Source organism: Phyllobates terribilis, unplaced genomic scaffold (assembly GCF_046119375.1).
Source record: "Phyllobates terribilis strain yellow unplaced genomic scaffold, ASM4611937v1 Scaffold_108__1_contigs__length_5656254, whole genome shotgun sequence".
Lineage (NCBI taxonomy): Eukaryota > Metazoa > Chordata > Amphibia > Anura > Dendrobatidae > Phyllobates > Phyllobates terribilis.
In genome coordinates, this window is record NW_027362868.1 from 923,594 (window position 1) to 941,413 (window position 17,820).

The 17,820-nt window shown below is 45.0% G+C and overlaps 14 non-coding genes across 14 annotated transcripts; all 14 read left to right on the forward strand.

Moving 5' to 3' along the window:
* Positions 1 to 162: 162 nt before the first annotated feature.
* LOC141201348 (U2 spliceosomal RNA) lies at positions 163 to 353 on the forward strand. Its single transcript, XR_012272910.1, has one exon. It is a non-coding gene; the product is annotated as a U2 spliceosomal RNA (small nuclear RNA).
* A 1,121-nt stretch (positions 354 to 1,474) lies between these two features.
* LOC141201349 (U2 spliceosomal RNA) lies at positions 1,475 to 1,665 on the forward strand. The gene has a single exon (XR_012272911.1). It is a non-coding gene; the product is annotated as a U2 spliceosomal RNA (small nuclear RNA).
* Positions 1,666 to 2,784: 1,119 nt separating this feature from the next.
* LOC141201350 (U2 spliceosomal RNA) lies at positions 2,785 to 2,975 on the forward strand. Its single transcript, XR_012272912.1, has one exon. It is a non-coding gene; the product is annotated as a U2 spliceosomal RNA (small nuclear RNA).
* Positions 2,976 to 4,095: 1,120 nt separating this feature from the next.
* Positions 4,096 to 4,286, forward strand: LOC141200360 (U2 spliceosomal RNA). The gene has a single exon (XR_012272082.1). It is a non-coding gene; the product is annotated as a U2 spliceosomal RNA (small nuclear RNA).
* A 1,121-nt stretch (positions 4,287 to 5,407) lies between these two features.
* On the forward strand, positions 5,408 to 5,598 carry LOC141201351 (U2 spliceosomal RNA). The gene has a single exon (XR_012272913.1). It is a non-coding gene; the product is annotated as a U2 spliceosomal RNA (small nuclear RNA).
* Positions 5,599 to 6,718: 1,120 nt separating this feature from the next.
* Positions 6,719 to 6,909, forward strand: LOC141201353 (U2 spliceosomal RNA). The gene has a single exon (XR_012272915.1). It is a non-coding gene; the product is annotated as a U2 spliceosomal RNA (small nuclear RNA).
* A 1,125-nt stretch (positions 6,910 to 8,034) lies between these two features.
* LOC141200585 (U2 spliceosomal RNA) lies at positions 8,035 to 8,225 on the forward strand. Its single transcript, XR_012272301.1, has one exon. It is a non-coding gene; the product is annotated as a U2 spliceosomal RNA (small nuclear RNA).
* A 1,121-nt stretch (positions 8,226 to 9,346) lies between these two features.
* On the forward strand, positions 9,347 to 9,537 carry LOC141201354 (U2 spliceosomal RNA). Its single transcript, XR_012272916.1, has one exon. It is a non-coding gene; the product is annotated as a U2 spliceosomal RNA (small nuclear RNA).
* Positions 9,538 to 10,661: 1,124 nt separating this feature from the next.
* On the forward strand, positions 10,662 to 10,852 carry LOC141201355 (U2 spliceosomal RNA). Its single transcript, XR_012272917.1, has one exon. It is a non-coding gene; the product is annotated as a U2 spliceosomal RNA (small nuclear RNA).
* A 1,121-nt stretch (positions 10,853 to 11,973) lies between these two features.
* Positions 11,974 to 12,164, forward strand: LOC141200308 (U2 spliceosomal RNA). Its single transcript, XR_012272032.1, has one exon. It is a non-coding gene; the product is annotated as a U2 spliceosomal RNA (small nuclear RNA).
* Positions 12,165 to 13,285: 1,121 nt separating this feature from the next.
* Positions 13,286 to 13,476, forward strand: LOC141200586 (U2 spliceosomal RNA). Its single transcript, XR_012272302.1, has one exon. It is a non-coding gene; the product is annotated as a U2 spliceosomal RNA (small nuclear RNA).
* Positions 13,477 to 14,597: 1,121 nt separating this feature from the next.
* On the forward strand, positions 14,598 to 14,788 carry LOC141201357 (U2 spliceosomal RNA). The gene has a single exon (XR_012272918.1). It is a non-coding gene; the product is annotated as a U2 spliceosomal RNA (small nuclear RNA).
* Positions 14,789 to 15,909: 1,121 nt separating this feature from the next.
* Positions 15,910 to 16,100, forward strand: LOC141200309 (U2 spliceosomal RNA). The gene has a single exon (XR_012272033.1). It is a non-coding gene; the product is annotated as a U2 spliceosomal RNA (small nuclear RNA).
* Positions 16,101 to 17,220: 1,120 nt separating this feature from the next.
* Positions 17,221 to 17,411, forward strand: LOC141201358 (U2 spliceosomal RNA). Its single transcript, XR_012272919.1, has one exon. It is a non-coding gene; the product is annotated as a U2 spliceosomal RNA (small nuclear RNA).
* The last annotated feature ends 409 nt before the right edge of the window (positions 17,412 to 17,820 follow it).

The window sequence follows — 17,820 nt, forward strand, 5'->3', positions numbered from 1 at the left end:
TAAAACGCGTGGATTGCAGCAGCAGCAAGCCGAAAAGTGCAGGCATGTGAGGGATCTAGAGGTTGACAGCATGTCTTCTTAACGGGAGTCCAGGTGGCCATCTCCACAAATGGACTTTTCAGAATCCTTGGGTGGCACCGTAGTCGGAAACCAATTCTGGTTATCGCTTCTCGGCCTTTTGGCTAAGATCAAGTGTAGTATCTGTTCTTATCAGTTTAATATCTGATACGTCCCCTATCTGGGGACCATATATTAAATGGATTTTTAGAACAGGGAGATGGAAAAAGAGCTTGCTCTGTCCACTCCACGCATTGACCTGGTATTGCAGTATCTCCAGGACCGGTGCACCCCTTCTTTAATGCAGTTTCTAAAATCAGAAAGAATTGAATTCAATGCTTTTTGTTCATTTTGCTTGTTTGTCGGATTTTGGGATGGACTCTTTGGCTTTGCTTTTCTTCTCCTCATTGGATTTTTCATGTTAAAAGTTGCAGAAGCCAGATGACAAGCTCATTTTGGTTCAACTTCAGCAACTGTGCATTGCATTGCCATGTAATGTAATGTAATGCAATGCTATCTATCTAGCTCTCCCTCTATACTTCCTTTTGGATAAACAGACATATTAGGCAAGCATTTTGGAGCTTTCACCTAAATAACTACAGGTGGTGAGATAAGCTGCACAATATAATTGACCTTTCAGTATATTGTTGCACACACACCATCTATTTAGCAAATGCCCTTGTTATCAACAGCAGCCTTTTAAACTCACCTGAGCTAACAGGTATGTGAGCTGGTTACTCTGCTGCGCTTAAAATTTCTTTTTTGGTTTGCTACAATGCCTTTTCTGAAACGTTGTCTCCCTCTGCTGGAACACTGACTTCTTTCATTTAATGCCTGCAGACTATAAAAGAGAAACCAACCCAAAAAGTTTGGTTGATTAGTCTGTGGCATTCTTTTAAACTGTTGCTTATGGCGGTCTCTGTGAGCTTCTCAGTGACATTCAGCCATCCAGGTATCCCGCCTGCAGTAGACGGAATGTGGCAATGGAACGCTGGCTGCGCGTGTCATAATAGGCTCTGAGCCTTTATATACCTGCGCACAGCAGCAGCCACCTTCAGTCTGCTGCTGGACAGCCAGCAGCAGCAGCAGCAGGAGAGGTAATTAATCAGCAACCCTCCTGCTAAGGGTAGACAGCTGCTCGTTCCACCCCCCCCCCCGCCTTAATTGGTTCTCCTCCCTTCCAACGGTGTTGAGGCGGGTGGGAACAGCCGGGGGTTGAGGGTACTGTGCTAAAAGAGGTGGAGTTATGCAGATCTAAAACGCGTGGATTGCAGCAGCAGCAAGCCGAAAAGTGCAGGCATGTGAGGGATCTAGAGGTTGACAGCATGTCTTCTTAACGGGAGTCCAGGTGGCCATCTCCACAAATGGACTTTTCAGAATCCTTGGGTGGCACCGTAGTCGGAAACCAATTCTGGTTATCGCTTCTCGGCCTTTTGGCTAAGATCAAGTGTAGTATCTGTTCTTATCAGTTTAATATCTGATACGTCCCCTATCTGGGGACCATATATTAAATGGATTTTTAGAACAGGGAGATGGAAAAAGAGCTTGCTCTGTCCACTCCACGCATTGACCTGGTATTGCAGTATCTCCAGGACCGGTGCACCCCTTCTTTAATGCAGTTTCTAAAATCAGAAAGAATTGAATTCAATGCTTTTTGTTCATTTTGCTTGTTTGTCGGATTTTGGGATGGACTCTTTGGCTTTGCTTTTCTTCTCCTCATTGGATTTTTCATGTTAAAAGTTGCAGAAGCCAGATGACAAGCTCATTTTGGTTCAACTTCAGCAACTGTGCATTGCATTGCCATGTAATGTAATGTAATGCAATGCTATCTATCTAGCTCTCCCTCTATATTTCCTTTTGGATAAACAGACATATTAGGCAAGCATTTTGGAGCTTTCACCTAAATAACTACAGGTGGTGAGATAAGCTGCACAATATAATTGACCTTTCAGTATATTGTTGCACACACACCATCTATTTAGCAAATGCCCTTGTTATCAACAGCAGCCTTTTAAACTCACCTGAGCTAACAGGTATGTGAGCTGGTTACTCTGCTGCGCTTAAAATTTCTTTTTTGGTTTGCTACAATGCCTTTTCTGAAACGTTGTCTCCCTCTGCTGGAACACTGACTTCTTTCATTTAATGCCTGCAGACTATAAAAGAGAAACCAACCCAAAAAGTTTGGTTGATTAGTCTGTGGCATTCTTTTAAACTGTTGCTTATGGCGGTCTCTGTGAGCTTCTCAGTGACATTCAGCCATCCAGGTATCCCGCCTGCAGTAGACGGAATGTGGCAATGGAACGCTGGCTGCGCGTGTCATAATAGGCTCTGAGCCTTTATATACCTGCACACAGCAGCAGCCACCTTCAGTCTGCTGCTGGACAGCCAGCAGCAGCAGCAGCAGGAGAGGTAATTAATCAGCAACCCTCCTGCTAAGGGTAGACAGCTGCTCGTTCCACCCCCCCCCCCGCCTTAATTGGTTCTCCTCCCTTCCAACGGTGTTGAGGCGGGTGGGAACAGCCGGGGGTTGAGGGTACTGTGCTAAAAGATGGAGTTATGCAGATCTAAAACGCGTGGATTGCAGCAGCAGCAAGCCGAAAAGTGCAGGCATGTGAGGGATCTAGAGGTTGACAGCATGTCTTCTTAACGGGAGTCCAGGTGGCCATCTCCACAAATGGACTTTTCAGAATCCTTGGGTGGCACCGTAGTCGGAAACCAATTCTGGTTATCGCTTCTCGGCCTTTTGGCTAAGATCAAGTGTAGTATCTGTTCTTATCAGTTTAATATCTGATACGTCCCCTATCTGGGGACCATATATTAAATGGATTTTTAGAACAGGGAGATGGAAAAAGAGCTTGCTCTGTCCACTCCACGCATTGACCTGGTATTGCAGTATCTCCAGGACCGGTGCACCCCTTCTTTAATGCAGTTTCTAAAATCAGAAAGAATTGAATTCAATGCTTTTTGTTCATTTTGCTTGTTTGTCGGATTTTGGGATGGACTCTTTGGCTTTGCTTTTCTTCTCCTCATTGGATTTTTCATGTTAAAAGTTGCAGAAGCCAGATGACAAGCTCATTTTGGTTCAACTTCAGCAACTGTGCATTGCATTGCCATGTAATGTAATGTAATGCAATGCTATCTATCTAGCTCTCCCTCTATACTTCCTTTTGGATAAACAGACATATTAGGCAAGCATTTTGGAGCTTTCACCTAAATAACTACAGGTGGTGAGATAAGCTGCACAATATAATTGACCTTTCAGTATATTGTTGCACACACACCATCTATTTAGCAAATGCCCTTGTTATCAACAGCAGCCTTTTAAACTCACCTGAGCTAACAGGTATGTGAGCTGGTTACTCTGCTGCGCTTAAAATTTCTTTTTTGGTTTGCTACAATGCCTTTTCTGAAACGTTGTCTCCCTCTGCTGGAACACTGACTTCTTTCATTTAATGCCTGCAGACTATAAAAGAGAAACCAACCCAAAAAGTTTGGTTGATTAGTCTGTGGCATTCTTTTAAACTGTTGCTTATGGCGGTCTCTGTGAGCTTCTCAGTGACATTCAGCCATCCAGGTATCCCGCCTGCAGTAGACGGAATGTGGCAATGGAACGCTGGCTGCGCGTGTCATAATAGGCTCTGAGCCTTTATATACCTGCGCACAGCAGCAGCCACCTTCAGTCTGCTGCTGGACAGCCAGCAGCAGCAGCAGCAGGAGAGGTAATTAATCAGCAACCCTCCTGCTAAGGGTAGACAGCTGCTCGTTCCACCCCCCCCCCGCCTTAATTGGTTCTCCTCCCTTCCAACGGTGTTGAGGCGGGTGGGAACAGCCGGGGGTTGAGGGTACTGTGCTAAAAGAGGTGGAGTTATGCAGATCTAAAACGCGTGGATTGCAGCAGCAGCAAGCCGAAAAGTGCAGGCATGTGAGGGATCTAGAGGTTGACAGCATGTCTTCTTAACGGGAGTCCAGGTGGCCATCTCCACAAATGGACTTTTCAGAATCCTTGGGTGGCACCGTAGTCGGAAACCAATTCTGGTTATTGCTTCTCGGCCTTTTGGCTAAGATCAAGTGTAGTATCTGTTCTTATCAGTTTAATATCTGATACGTCCCCTATCTGGGGACCATATATTAAATGGATTTTTAGAACAGGGAGATGGAAAAAGAGCTTGCTCTGTCCACTCCACGCATTGACCTGGTATTGCAGTATCTCCAGGACCGGTGCACCCCTACTTTAATGCAGTTTCTAAAATCAGAAAGAATTGAATTCAATGCTTTTTGTTCATTTTGCTTGTTTGTCGGATTTTGGGATGGACTCTTTGGCTTTGCTTTTCTTCTCCTCATTGGAATTTTCATGTTAAAAGTTGCAGAAGCCAGATGACAAGCTCATTTTGGTTCAACTTCAGCAACTGTGCATTGCATTGCCATGTAATGTAATGTAATGCAATGCTATCTATCTAGCTCTCCCTCTATACTTCCTTTTGGATAAACAGACATATTAGGCAAGCATTTTGGAGCTTTCACCTAAATAACTACAGGTGGTGAGATAAGCTGCACAATATAATTGACCTTTCAGTATATTGTTGCACACACACCATCTATTTAGCAAATGCCCTTGTTATCAACAGCAGCCTTTTAAACTCACCTGAGCTAACAGGTATGTGAGCTGGTTACTCTGCTGCGCTTAAAATTTCTTTTTTGGTTTGCTACAATGCCTTTTCTGAAACGTTGTCTCCCTCTGCTGGAACACTGACTTCTTTCATTTAATGCCTGCAGACTATAAAAGAGAAACCAACCCAAAAAGTTTGGTTGATTAGTCTGTGGCATTCTTTTAAACTGTTGCTTATGGCGGTCTCTGTGAGCTTCTCAGTGACATTCAGCCATCCAGGTATCCCGCCTGCAGTAGACGGAATGTGGCAATGGAACGCTGGCTGCGCGTGTCATAATAGGCTCTGAGCCTTTATTTACCTGCGCACAGCAGCAGCCACCTTCAGTCTGCTGCTGGACAGCCAGCAGCAGCAGCAGCAGGAGAGGTAATTAATCAGCAACCCTCCTGCTAAGGGTAGACAGCTGCTCGTTCCACCCCCCCCCCCGCCTTAATTGGTTCTCCTCCCTTCCAACGGTGTTGAGGCGGGTGGGAACAGCCGGGGGTTGAGGGTACTGTGCTAAAAGAGGTGGAGTTATGCAGATCTAAAACGCGTGGATTGCAGCAGCAGCAAGCCGAAAAGTGCAGGCATGTGAGGGATCTAGAGGTTGACAGCATGTCTTCTTAACGGGAGTCCAGGTGGCCATCTCCACAAATGGACTTTTCAGAATCCTTGGGTGGCACCGTAGTCGGAAACCAATTCTGGTTATCGCTTCTCGGCCTTTTGGCTAAGATCAAGTGTAGTATCTGTTCTTATCAGTTTAATATCTGATACGTCCCCTATCTGGGGACCATATATTAAATGGATTTTTAGAACAGGGAGATGGAAAAAGAGCTTGCTCTGTCCACTCCACGCATTGACCTGGTATTGCAGTATCTCCAGGACCGGTGCACCCCTTCTTTAATGCAGTTTCTAAAATCAGAAAGAATTGAATTCAATGCTTTTTGTTCATTTTGCTTGTTTGTCGGATTTTGGGATGGACTCTTTGGCTTTGCTTTTCTTCTCCTCATTGGATTTTTCATGTTAAAAGTTGCAGAAGCCAGATGACAAGCTCATTTTGGTTCAACTTCAGCAACTGTGCATTGCATTGCCATGTAATGTAATGTAATGCAATGCTATCTATCTAGCTCTCCCTCTATACTTCCTTTTGGATAAACAGACATATTAGGCAAGCATTTTGGAGCTTTCACCTAAATAACTACAGGTGGTGAGATAAGCTGCACAATATAATTGACCTTTCAGTATATTGTTGCACACACACCATCTATTTAGCAAATGCCCTTGTTATCAACAGCAGCCTTTTAAACTCACCTGAGCTAACAGGTATGTGAGCTGGTTACTCTGCTGCGCTTAAAATTTCTTTTTTGGTTTGCTACAATGCCTTTTCTGAAACGTTGTCTCCCTCTGCTGGAACACTGACTTCTTTCATTTAATGCCTGCAGACTATAAAAGAGAAACCAACCCAAAAAGTTTGGTTGATTAGTCTGTGGCATTCTTTTAAACTGTTGCTTATGGCGGTCTCTGTGAGCTTCTCAGTGACATTCAGCCATCCAGGTATCCCGCCTGCAGTAGACGGAATGTGGCAATGGAACGCTGGCTGCGCGTGTCATAATAGGCTCTGAGCCTTTATATACCTGCACACAGCAGCAGCCACCTTCAGTCTGCTGCTGGACAGCCAGCAGCAGCAGCAGCAGGAGAGGTAATTAATCAGCAACCCTCCTGCTAAGGGTAGACAGCTGCTCGTTCCACCCCCCCCCCCCGCCTTAATTGGTTCTCCTCCCTTCCAACGGTGTTGAGGCGGGTGGGAACAGCCGGGGGTTGAGGGTACTGTGCTAAAAGGTGGAGTTATGCAGATCTAAAACGCGTGGATTGCAGCAGCAGCAAGCCGAAAAGTGCAGGCATGTGAGGGATCTAGAGGTTGACAGCATGTCTTCTTAACGGGAGTCCAGGTGGCCATCTCCACAAATGGACTTTTCAGAATCCTTGGGTGGCACCGTAGTCGGAAACCAATTCTGGTTATCGCTTCTCGGCCTTTTGGCTAAGATCAAGTGTAGTATCTGTTCTTATCAGTTTAATATCTGATACGTCCCCTATCTGGGGACCATATATTAAATGGATTTTTAGAACAGGGAGATGGAAAAAGAGCTTGCTCTGTCCACTCCACGCATTGACCTGGTATTGCAGTATCTCCAGGACCGGTGCACCCCTTCTTTAATGCAGTTTCTAAAATCAGAAAGAATTGAATTCAATGCTTTTTGTTCATTTTGCTTGTTTGTCGGATTTTGGGATGGACTCTTTGGCTTTGCTTTTCTTCTCCTCATTGGATTTTTCATGTTAAAAGTTGCAGAAGCCAGATGACAAGCTCATTTTGGTTCAACTTCAGCAACTGTGCATTGCATTGCCATGTAATGTAATGTAATGCAATGCTATCTATCTAGCTCTCCCTCTATACTTCCTTTTGGATAAACAGACATATTAGGCAAGCATTTTGGAGCTTTCACCTAAATAACTACAGGTGGTGAGATAAGCTGCACAATATAATTGACCTTTCAGTATATTGTTGCACACACACCATCTATTTAGCAAATGCCCTTGTTATCAACAGCAGCCTTTTAAACTCACCTGAGCTAACAGGTATGTGAGCTGGTTACTCTGCTGCGCTTAAAATTTCTTTTTTGGTTTGCTACAATGCCTTTTCTGAAACGTTGTCTCCCTCTGCTGGAACACTGACTTCTTTCATTTAATGCCTGCAGACTATAAAAGAGAAACCAACCCAAAAAGTTTGGTTGATTAGTCTGTGGCATTCTTTTAAACTGTTGCTTATGGCGGTCTCTGTGAGCTTCTCAGTGACATTCAGCCATCCAGGTATCCCGCCTGCAGTAGACGGAATGTGGCAATGGAACGCTGGCTGCGCGTGTCATAATAGGCTCTGAGCCTTTATATACCTGCGCACAGCAGCAGCCACCTTCAGTCTGCTGCTGGACAGCCAGCAGCAGCAGCAGCAGGAGAGGTAATTAATCAGCAACCCTCCTGCTAAGGGTAGACAGCTGCTCGTTCCACCCCCCCCCCCCCCCGCCTTAATTGGTTCTCCTCCCTTCCAACGGTGTTGAGGCGGGTGGGAACAGCCGGGGGTTGAGGGTACTGTGCTAAAAGAGGTGGAGTTATGCAGATCTAAAACGCGTGGATTGCAGCAGCAGCAAGCCGAAAAGTGCAGGCATGTGAGGGATCTAGAGGTTGACAGCATGTCTTCTTAACGGGAGTCCAGGTGGCCATCTCCACAAATGGACTTTTCAGAATCCTTGGGTGGCACCGTAGTCGGAAACCAATTCTGGTTATCGCTTCTCGGCCTTTTGGCTAAGATCAAGTGTAGTATCTGTTCTTATCAGTTTAATATCTGATACGTCCCCTATCTGGGGACCATATATTAAATGGATTTTTAGAACAGGGAGATGGAAAAAGAGCTTGCTCTGTCCACTCCACGCATTGACCTGGTATTGCAGTATCTCCACGACCGGTGCACCCCTTCTTTAATGCAGTTTCTAAAATCAGAAAGAATTGAATTCAATGCTTTTTGTTCATTTTGCTTGTTTGTCGGATTTTGGGATGGACTCTTTGGCTTTGCTTTTCTTCTCCTCATTGGATTTTTCATGTTAAAAGTTGCAGAAGCCAGATGACAAGCTCATTTTGGTTCAACTTCAGCAACTGTGCATTGCATTGCCATGTAATGTAATGTAATGCAATGCTATCTATCTAGCTCTCCCTCTATACTTCCTTTTGGATAAACAGACATATTAGGCAAGCATTTTGGAGCTTTCACCTAAATAACTACAGGTGGTGAGATAAGCTGCACAATATAATTGACCTTTCAGTATATTGTTGCACACACACCATCTATTTAGCAAATGCCCTTGTTATCAACAGCAGCCTTTTAAACTCACCTGAGCTAACAGGTATGTGAGCTGGTTACTCTGCTGCGCTTAAAATTTCTTTTTTGGTTTGCTACAATGCCTTTTCTGAAACGTTGTCTCCCTCTGCTGGAACACTGACTTCTTTCATTTAATGCCTGCAGACTATAAAAGAGAAACCAACCCAAAAAGTTTGGTTGATTAGTCTGTGGCATTCTTTTAAACTGTTGCTTATGGCGGTCTCTGTGAGCTTCTCAGTGACATTCAGCCATCCAGGTATCCCGCCTGCAGTAGACGGAATGTGGCAATGGAACGCTGGCTGCGCGTGTCATAATAGGCTCTGAGCCTTTTTATACCTGCGCACAGCAGCAGCCACCTTCAGTCTGCTGCTGGACAGCCAGCAGCAGCAGCAGCAGGAGAGGTAATTAATCAGCAACCCTCCTGCTAAGGGTAGACAGCTGCTCGTTCCACCCCCCCCCCCGCCTTAATTGGTTCTCCTCCCTTCCAACGGTGTTGAGGCGGGTGGGAACAGCCGGGGGTTGAGGGTACTGTGCTAAAAGAGGTGGAGTTATGCAGATCTAAAACGCGTGGATTGCAGCAGCAGCAAGCCGAAAAGTGCAGGCATGTGAGGGATCTAGAGGTTGACAGCATGTCTTCTTAACGGGAGTCCAGGTGGCCATCTCCACAAATGGACTTTTCAGAATCCTTGGGTGGCACCGTAGTCGGAAACCAATTCTGGTTATCGCTTCTCGGCCTTTTGGCTAAGATCAAGTGTAGTATCTGTTCTTATCAGTTTAATATCTGATACGTCCCCTATCTGGGGACCATATATTAAATGGATTTTTAGAACAGGGAGATGGAAAAAGAGCTTGCTCTGTCCACTCCACGCATTGACCTGGTATTGCAGTATCTCCAGGACCGGTGCACCCCTTCTTTAATGCAGTTTCTAAAATCAGAAAGAATTGAATTCAATGCTTTTTGTTCATTTTGCTTGTTTGTCGGATTTTGGGATGGACTCTTTGGCTTTGCTTTTCTTCTCCTCATTGGATTTTTCATGTTAAAAGTTGCAGAAGCCAGATGACAAGCTCATTTTGGTTCAACTTCAGCAACTGTGCATTGCATTGCCATGTAATGTAATGTAATGCAATGCTATCTATCTAGCTCTCCCTCTATACTTCCTTTTGGATAAACAGACATATTAGGCAAGCATTTTGGAGCTTTCACCTAAATAACTACAGGTGGTGAGATAAGCTGCACAATATAATTGACCTTTCAGTATATTGTTGCACACACACCATCTATTTAGCAAATGCCCTTGTTATCAACAGCAGCCTTTTAAACTCACCTGAGCTAACAGGTATGTGAGCTGGTTACTCTGCTGCGCTTAAAATTTCTTTTTTGGTTTGCTACAATGCCTTTTCTGAAACGTTGTCTCCCTCTGCTGGAACACTGACTTCTTTCATTTAATGCCTGCAGACTATAAAAGAGAAACCAACCCAAAAAGTTTGGTTGATTAGTCTGTGGCATTCTTTTAAACTGTTGCTTATGGCGGTCTCTGTGAGCTTCTCAGTGACATTCAGCCATCCAGGTATCCCGCCTGCAGTAGACGGAATGTGGCAATGGAACGCTGGCTGCGCGTGTCATAATAGGCTCTGAGCCTTTATATACCTGCGCACAGCAGCAGCCACCTTCAGTCTGCTGCTGGACAGCCAGCAGCAGCAGCAGCAGGAGAGGTAATTAATCAGCAACCCTCCTGCTAAGGGTAGACAGCTGCTCGTTCCATCCCCCCCCCCCCCGCCTTAATTGGTTCTCCTCCCTTCCAACGGTGTTGAGGCGGGTGGGAACAGCCGGGGGTTGAGGGTACTGTGCTAAAAGAGGTGGAGTTATGCAGATCTAAAACGCGTGGATTGCAGCAGCAGCAAGCCGAAAAGTGCAGGCATGTGAGGGATCTAGAGGTTGACAGCATGTCTTCTTAACGGGAGTCCAGGTGGCCATCTCCACAAATGGACTTTTCAGAATCCTTGGGTGGCACCGTAGTCGGAAACCAATTCTGGTTATCGCTTCTCGGCCTTTTGGCTAAGATCAAGTGTAGTATCTGTTCTTATCAGTTTAATATCTGATACGTCCCCTATCTGGGGACCATATATTAAATGGATTTTTAGAACAGGGAGATGGAAAAAGAGCTTGCTCTGTCCACTCCACGCATTGACCTGGTATTGCAGTATCTCCAGGACCGGTGCACCCCTTCTTTAATGCAGTTTCTAAAATCAGAAAGAATTGAATTCAATGCTTTTTGTTCATTTTGCTTGTTTGTCGGATTTTGGGATGGACTCTTTGGCTTTGCTTTTCTTCTCCTCATTGGATTTTTCATGTTAAAAGTTGCAGAAGCCAGATGACAAGCTCATTTTGGTTCAACTTCAGCAACTGTGCATTGCATTGCCATGTAATGTAATGTAATGCAATGCTATCTATCTAGCTCTCCCTCTATACTTCCTTTTGGATAAACAGACATATTAGGCAAGCATTTTGGAGCTTTCACCTAAATAACTACAGGTGGTGAGATAAGCTGCACAATATAATTGACCTTTCAGTATATTGTTGCACACACACCATCTATTTAGCAAATGCCCTTGTTATCAACAGCAGCCTTTTAAACTCACCTGAGCTAACAGGTATGTGAGCTGGTTACTCTGCTGCGCTTAAAATTTCTTTTTTGGTTTGCTACAATGCCTTTTCTGAAACGTTGTCTCCCTCTGCTGGAACACTGACTTCTTTCATTTAATGCCTGCAGACTATAAAAGAGAAACCAACCCAAAAAGTTTGGTTGATTAGTCTGTGGCATTCTTTTAAACTGTTGCGTATGGCGGTCTCTGTGAGCTTCTCAGTGACATTCAGCCATCCAGGTATCCCGCCTGCAGTAGACGGAATGTGGCAATGGAACGCTGGCTGCGCGTGTCATAATAGGCTCTGAGCCTTTATATACCTGCGCACAGCAGCAGCCACCTTCAGTCTGCTGCTGGACAGCCAGCAGCAGCAGCAGCAGGAGAGGTAATTAATCAGCAACCCTCCTGCTAAGGGTAGACAGCTGCTCGTTCCACCCCCCCCCCCGCCTTAATTGGTTCTCCTCCCTTCCAATGGTGTTGAGGCGGGTGGGAACAGCCGGGGGTTGAGGGTACTGTGCTGAAAGAGGTGGAGTTATGCAGATCTAAAACGCGTGGATTGCAGCAGCAGCAAGCCGAAAAGTGCAGGCATGTGAGGGATCTAGAGGTTGACAGCATGTCTTCTTAACGGGAGTCCAGGTGGCCATCTCCACAAATGGACTTTTCAGAATCCTTGGGTGGCACCGTAGTCGGAAACCAATTCTGGTTATCGCTTCTCGGCCTTTTGGCTAAGATCAAGTGTAGTATCTGTTCTTATCAGTTTAATATCTGATACGTCCCCTATCTGGGGACCATATATTAAATGGATTTTTAGAACAGGGAGATGGAAAAAGAGCTTGCTCTGTCCACTCCACGCATTGACCTGGTATTGCAGTATCTCCAGGACCGGTGCACCCCTACTTTAATGCAGTTTCTAAAATCAGAAAGAATTGAATTCAATGCTTTTTGTTCATTTTGCTTGTTTGTCGGATTTTGGGATGGACTCTTTGGCTTTGCTTTTCTTCTCCTCATTGGATTTTTCATTGTAAAAGTTGCAGAAGCCAGATGACAAGCTCATTTTGGTTCAACTTCAGCAACTGTGCATTGCATTGCCATGTAATGTAATGTAATGCAATGCTATCTATCTAGCTCTCCCTCTATACTTCCTTTTGGATAAACAGACATATTAGGCAAGCATTTTGGAGCTTTCACCTAAATAACTACAGGTGGTGAGATAAGCTGCACAATATAATTGACCTTTCAGTATATTGTTGCACACACACCATCTATTTAGCAAATGCCCTTGTTATCAACAGCAGCCTTTTAAACTCACCTGAGCTAACAGGTATGTGAGCTGGTTACTCTGCTGCGCTTAAAATTTCTTTTTTGGTTTGCTACAATGCCTTTTCTGAAACGTTGTCTCCCTCTGCTGGAACACTGACTTCTTTCATTTAATGCCTGCAGACTATAAAAGAGAAACCAACCCAAAAAGTTTGGTTGATTAGTCTGTGGCATTCTTTTAAACTGTTGCGTATGGCGGTCTCTGTGAGCTTCTCAGTGACATTCAGCCATCCAGGTATCCCGTCTGCAGTAGACGGAATGTGGCAATGGAACGCTGGCTGCGCGTGTCATAATAGGCTCTGAGCCTTTATATACCTGCGCACAGCAGCAGCCACCTTCAGTCTGCTGCTGGACAGCCAGCAGCAGCAGCAGCAGGAGAGGTAATTAATCAGCAACCCTCCTGCTAAGGGTAGACAGCTGCTCGTTCCACCCCCCCCCCCGCCTTAATTGGTTCTCCTCCCTTCCAACGGTGTTGAGGCGGGTGGGAACAGCCGGGGGTTGAGGGTACTGTGCTAAAAGAGGTGGAGTTATGCAGATCTAAAACGCGTGGATTGCAGCAGCAGCAAGCCGAAAAGTGCAGGCATGTGAGGGATCTAGAGGTTGACAGCATGTCTTCTTAACGGGAGTCCAGGTGGCCATCTCCACAAATGGACTTTTCAGAATCCTTGGGTGGCACCGTAGTCGGAAACCAATTCTGGTTATCGCTTCTCGGCCTTTTGGCTAAGATCAAGTGTAGTATCTGTTCTTATCAGTTTAATATCTGATACGTCCCCTATCTGGGGACCATATATTAAATGGATTTTTAGAACAGGGAGATGGAAAAAGAGCTTGCTCTGTCCACTCCACGCATTGACCTGGTATTGCAGTATCTCCACGACCGGTGCACCCCTTCTTTAATGCAGTTTCTAAAATCAGAAAGAATTGAATTCAATGCTTTTTGTTCATTTTGCTTGTTTGTCGGATTTTGGGATGGACTCTTTGGCTTTGCTTTTCTTCTCCTCATTGGATTTTTCATGTTAAAAGTTGCAGAAGCCAGATGACAAGCTCATTTTGGTTCAACTTCAGCAACTGTGCATTGCATTGCCATGTAATGTAATGTAATGCAATGCTATCTATCTAGCTCTCCCTCTATACTTCCTTTTGGATAAACAGACATATTAGGCAAGCATTTTGGAGCTTTCACCTAAATAACTACAGGTGGTGAGATAAGCTGCACAATATAATTGACCTTTCAGTATATTGTTGCACACACACCATCTATTTAGCAAATGCCCTTGTTATCAACAGCAGCCTTTTAAACTCACCTGAGCTAACAGGTATGTGAGCTGGTTACTCTGCTGCGCTTAAAATTTCTTTTTTGGTTTGCTACAATGCCTTTTCTGAAACGTTGTCTCCCTCTGCTGGAACACTGACTTCTTTCATTTAATGCCTGCAGACTATAAAAGAGAAACCAACCCAAAAAGTTTGGTTGATTAGTCTGTGGCATTCTTTTAAACTGTTGCTTATGGCGGTCTCTGTGAGCTTCTCAGTGACATTCAGCCATCCAGGTATCCCGCCTGCAGTAGACGGAATGTGGCAATGGAACGCTGGCTGCGCGTGTCATAATAGGCTCTGAGCCTTTTTATACCTGCGCACAGCAGCAGCCACCTTCAGTCTGCTGCTGGACAGCCAGCAGCAGCAGCAGCAGGAGAGGTAATTAATCAGCAACCCTCCTGCTAAGGGTAGACAGCTGCTCGTTCCACCCCCCCCCCCGCCTTAATTGGTTCTCCTCCCTTCCAACGGTGTTGAGGCGGGTGGGAACAGCCGGGGGTTGAGGGTACTGTGCTAAAAGAGGTGGAGTTATGCAGATCTAAAACGCGTGGATTGCAGCAGCAGCAAGCCGAAAAGTGCAGGCATGTGAGGGATCTAGAGGTTGACAGCATGTCTTCTTAACGGGAGTCCAGGTGGCCATCTCCACAAATGGACTTTTCAGAATCCTTGGGTGGCACCGTAGTCGGAAACCAATTCTGGTTATCGCTTCTCGGCCTTTTGGCTAAGATCAAGTGTAGTATCTGTTCTTATCAGTTTAATATCTGATACGTCCCCTATCTGGGGACCATATATTAAATGGATTTTTAGAACAGGGAGATGGAAAAAGAGCTTGCTCTGTCCACTCCACGCATTGACCTGGTATTGCAGTATCTCCAGGACCGGTGCACCCCTTCTTTAATGCAGTTTCTAAAATCAGAAAGAATTGAATTCAATGCTTTTTGTTCATTTTGCTTGTTTGTCGGATTTTGGGATGGACTCTTTGGCTTTGCTTTTCTTCTCCTCATTGGATTTTTCATGTTAAAAGTTGCAGAAGCCAGATGACAAGCTCATTTTGGTTCAACTTCAGCAACTGTGCATTGCATTGCCATGTAATGTAATGTAATGCAATGCTATCTATCTAGCTCTCCCTCTATACTTCCTTTTGGATAAACAGACATATTAGGCAAGCATTTTGGAGCTTTCACCTAAATAACTACAGGTGGTGAGATAAGCTGCACAATATAATTGACCTTTCAGTATATTGTTGCACACACACCATCTATTTAGCAAATGCCCTTGTTATCAACAGCAGCCTTTTAAACTCACCTGAGCTAACAGGTATGTGAGCTGGTTACTCTGCTGCGCTTAAAATTTCTTTTTTGGTTTGCTACAATGCCTTTTCTGAAACGTTGTCTCCCTCTGCTGGAACACTGACTTCTTTCATTTAATGCCTGCAGACTATAAAAGAGAAACCAACCCAAAAAGTTTGGTTGATTAGTCTGTGGCATTCTTTTAAACTGTTGCGTATGGCGGTCTCTGTGAGCTTCTCAGTGACATTCAGCCATCCAGGTATCCCGCCTGCAGTAGACGGAATGTGGCAATGGAACGCTGGCTGCGCGTGTCATAATAGGCTCTGAGCCTTTATATACCTGCGCACAGCAGCAGCCACCTTCAGTCTGCTGCTGGACAGCCAGCAGCAGCAGCAGCAGGAGAGGTAATTAATCAGCAACCCTCCTGCTAAGGGTAGACAGCTGCTCGTTCCACCCCCCCCCCCGCCTTAATTGGTTCTCCTCCCTTCCAATGGTGTTGAGGCGGGTGGGAACAGCCGGGGGTTGAGGGTACTGTGCTGAAAGAGGTGGAGTTATGCAGATCTAAAACGCGTGGATTGCAGCAGCAGCAAGCCGAAAAGTGCAGGCATGTGAGGGATCTAGAGGTTGACAGCATGTCTTCTTAACGGGAGTCCAGGTGGCCATCTCCACAAATGGACTTTTCAGAATCCTTGGGTGGCACCGTAGTCGGAAACCAATTCTGGTTATCGCTTCTCGGCCTTTTGGCTAAGATCAAGTGTAGTATCTGTTCTTATCAGTTTAATATCTGATACGTCCCCTATCTGGGGACCATATATTAAATGGATTTTTAGAACAGGGAGATGGAAAAAGAGCTTGCTCTGTCCACTCCACGCATTGACCTGGTATTGCAGTATCTCCAGGACCGGTGCACCCCTACTTTAATGCAGTTTCTAAAATCAGAAAGAATTGAATTCAATGCTTTTTGTTCATTTTGCTTGTTTGTCGGATTTTGGGATGGACTCTTTGGCTTTGCTTTTCTTCTCCTCATTGGATTTTTCATTGTAAAAGTTGCAGAAGCCAGATGACAAGCTCATTTTGGTTCAACTTCAGCAACTGTGCATTGCATTGCCATGTAATGTAATGTAATGCAATGCTATCTATCTAGCTCTCCCTCTATACTTCCTTTTGGATAAACAGACATATTAGGCAAGCATTTTGGAGCTTTCACCTAAATAACTACAGGTGGTGAGATAAGCTGCACAATATAATTGACCTTTCAGTATATTGTTGCACACACACCATCTATTTAGCAAATGCCCTTGTTATCAACAGCAGCCTTTTAAACTCACCTGAGCTAACAGGTATGTGAGCTGGTTACTCTGCTGCGCTTAAAATTTCTTTTTTGGTTTGCTACAATGCCTTTTCTGAAACGTTGTCTCCCTCTGCTGGAACACTGACTTCTTTCATTTAATGCCTGCAGACTATAAAAGAGAAACCAACCCAAAAAGTTTGGTTGATTAGTCTGTGGCATTCTTTTAAACTGTTGCGTATGGCGGTCTCTGTGAGCTTCTCAGTGACATTCAGCCATCCAGGTATCCCGTCTGCAGTAGACGGAATGTGGCCATGGAACGCTGGCTGCGCGTGTCATAATAGGCTCTGAGCCTTTATATACCTGCGCACAGCAGCAGCCACCTTCAGTCTGCTGCTGGACAGCCAGCAGCAGCAGCAGCAGGAGAGGTAATTAATCAGCAACCCTCCTGCTAAGGGTAGACAGCTGCTCGTTCCACCCCCCCCCCGCCTTAATTGGTTCTCCTCCCTTCCAACGGTGTTGAGGCGGGTGGGAACAGCCGGGGGTTGAGGGTACTGTGCTAAAAGAGGTGAAGTTATGCAGATCTAAAACGCGTGGATTGCAGCAGCAGCAAGCCGAAAAGTGCAGGCATGTGAGGGATCTAGAGGTTGACAGCATGTCTTCTTAACGGGAGTCCAGGTTTCCATCTCCACAAATGGACTTTTCAGAATCCTTGGGTGGCACCGTAGTCGGAAACCAATTCTGGTTATCGCTTCTCGGCCTTTTGGCTAAGATCAAGTGTAGTATCTGTTCTTATCAGTTTAATATCTGATACGTCCCCTATCTGGGGACCATATATTAAATGGATTTTTAGAACAGGGAGATGGAAAAAGAGCTTGCTCTGTCCACTCCACGCATTGACCTGGTATTGCAGTATCTCCAGGACCGGTGCACCCCTTCTTTAATGCAGTTTCTAAAATCAGAAAGAATTGAATTCAATGCTTTTTGTTCATTTTGCTTGTTTGTCGGATTTTGGGATGGACTCTTTGGCTTTGCTTTTCTTCTCCTCATTGGATTTTTCATGTTAAAAGTTGCAGAAGCCAGATGACAAGCTCATTTTGGTTCAACTTCAGCAACTGTGCATTGCATTGCCATGTAATGTAATGTAATGCAATGCTATCTATCTAGCTCTCCCTCTATACTTCCTTTTGGATAAACAGACATATTAGGCAAGCATTTTGGAGCTTTCACCTAAATAACTACAGGTGGTGAGATAAGCTGCACAATATAATTGACCTTTCAGTATATTGTTGCACACACACCATCTATTTAGCAAATGCCCTTGTTATCAACAGCAGCCTTTTAAAC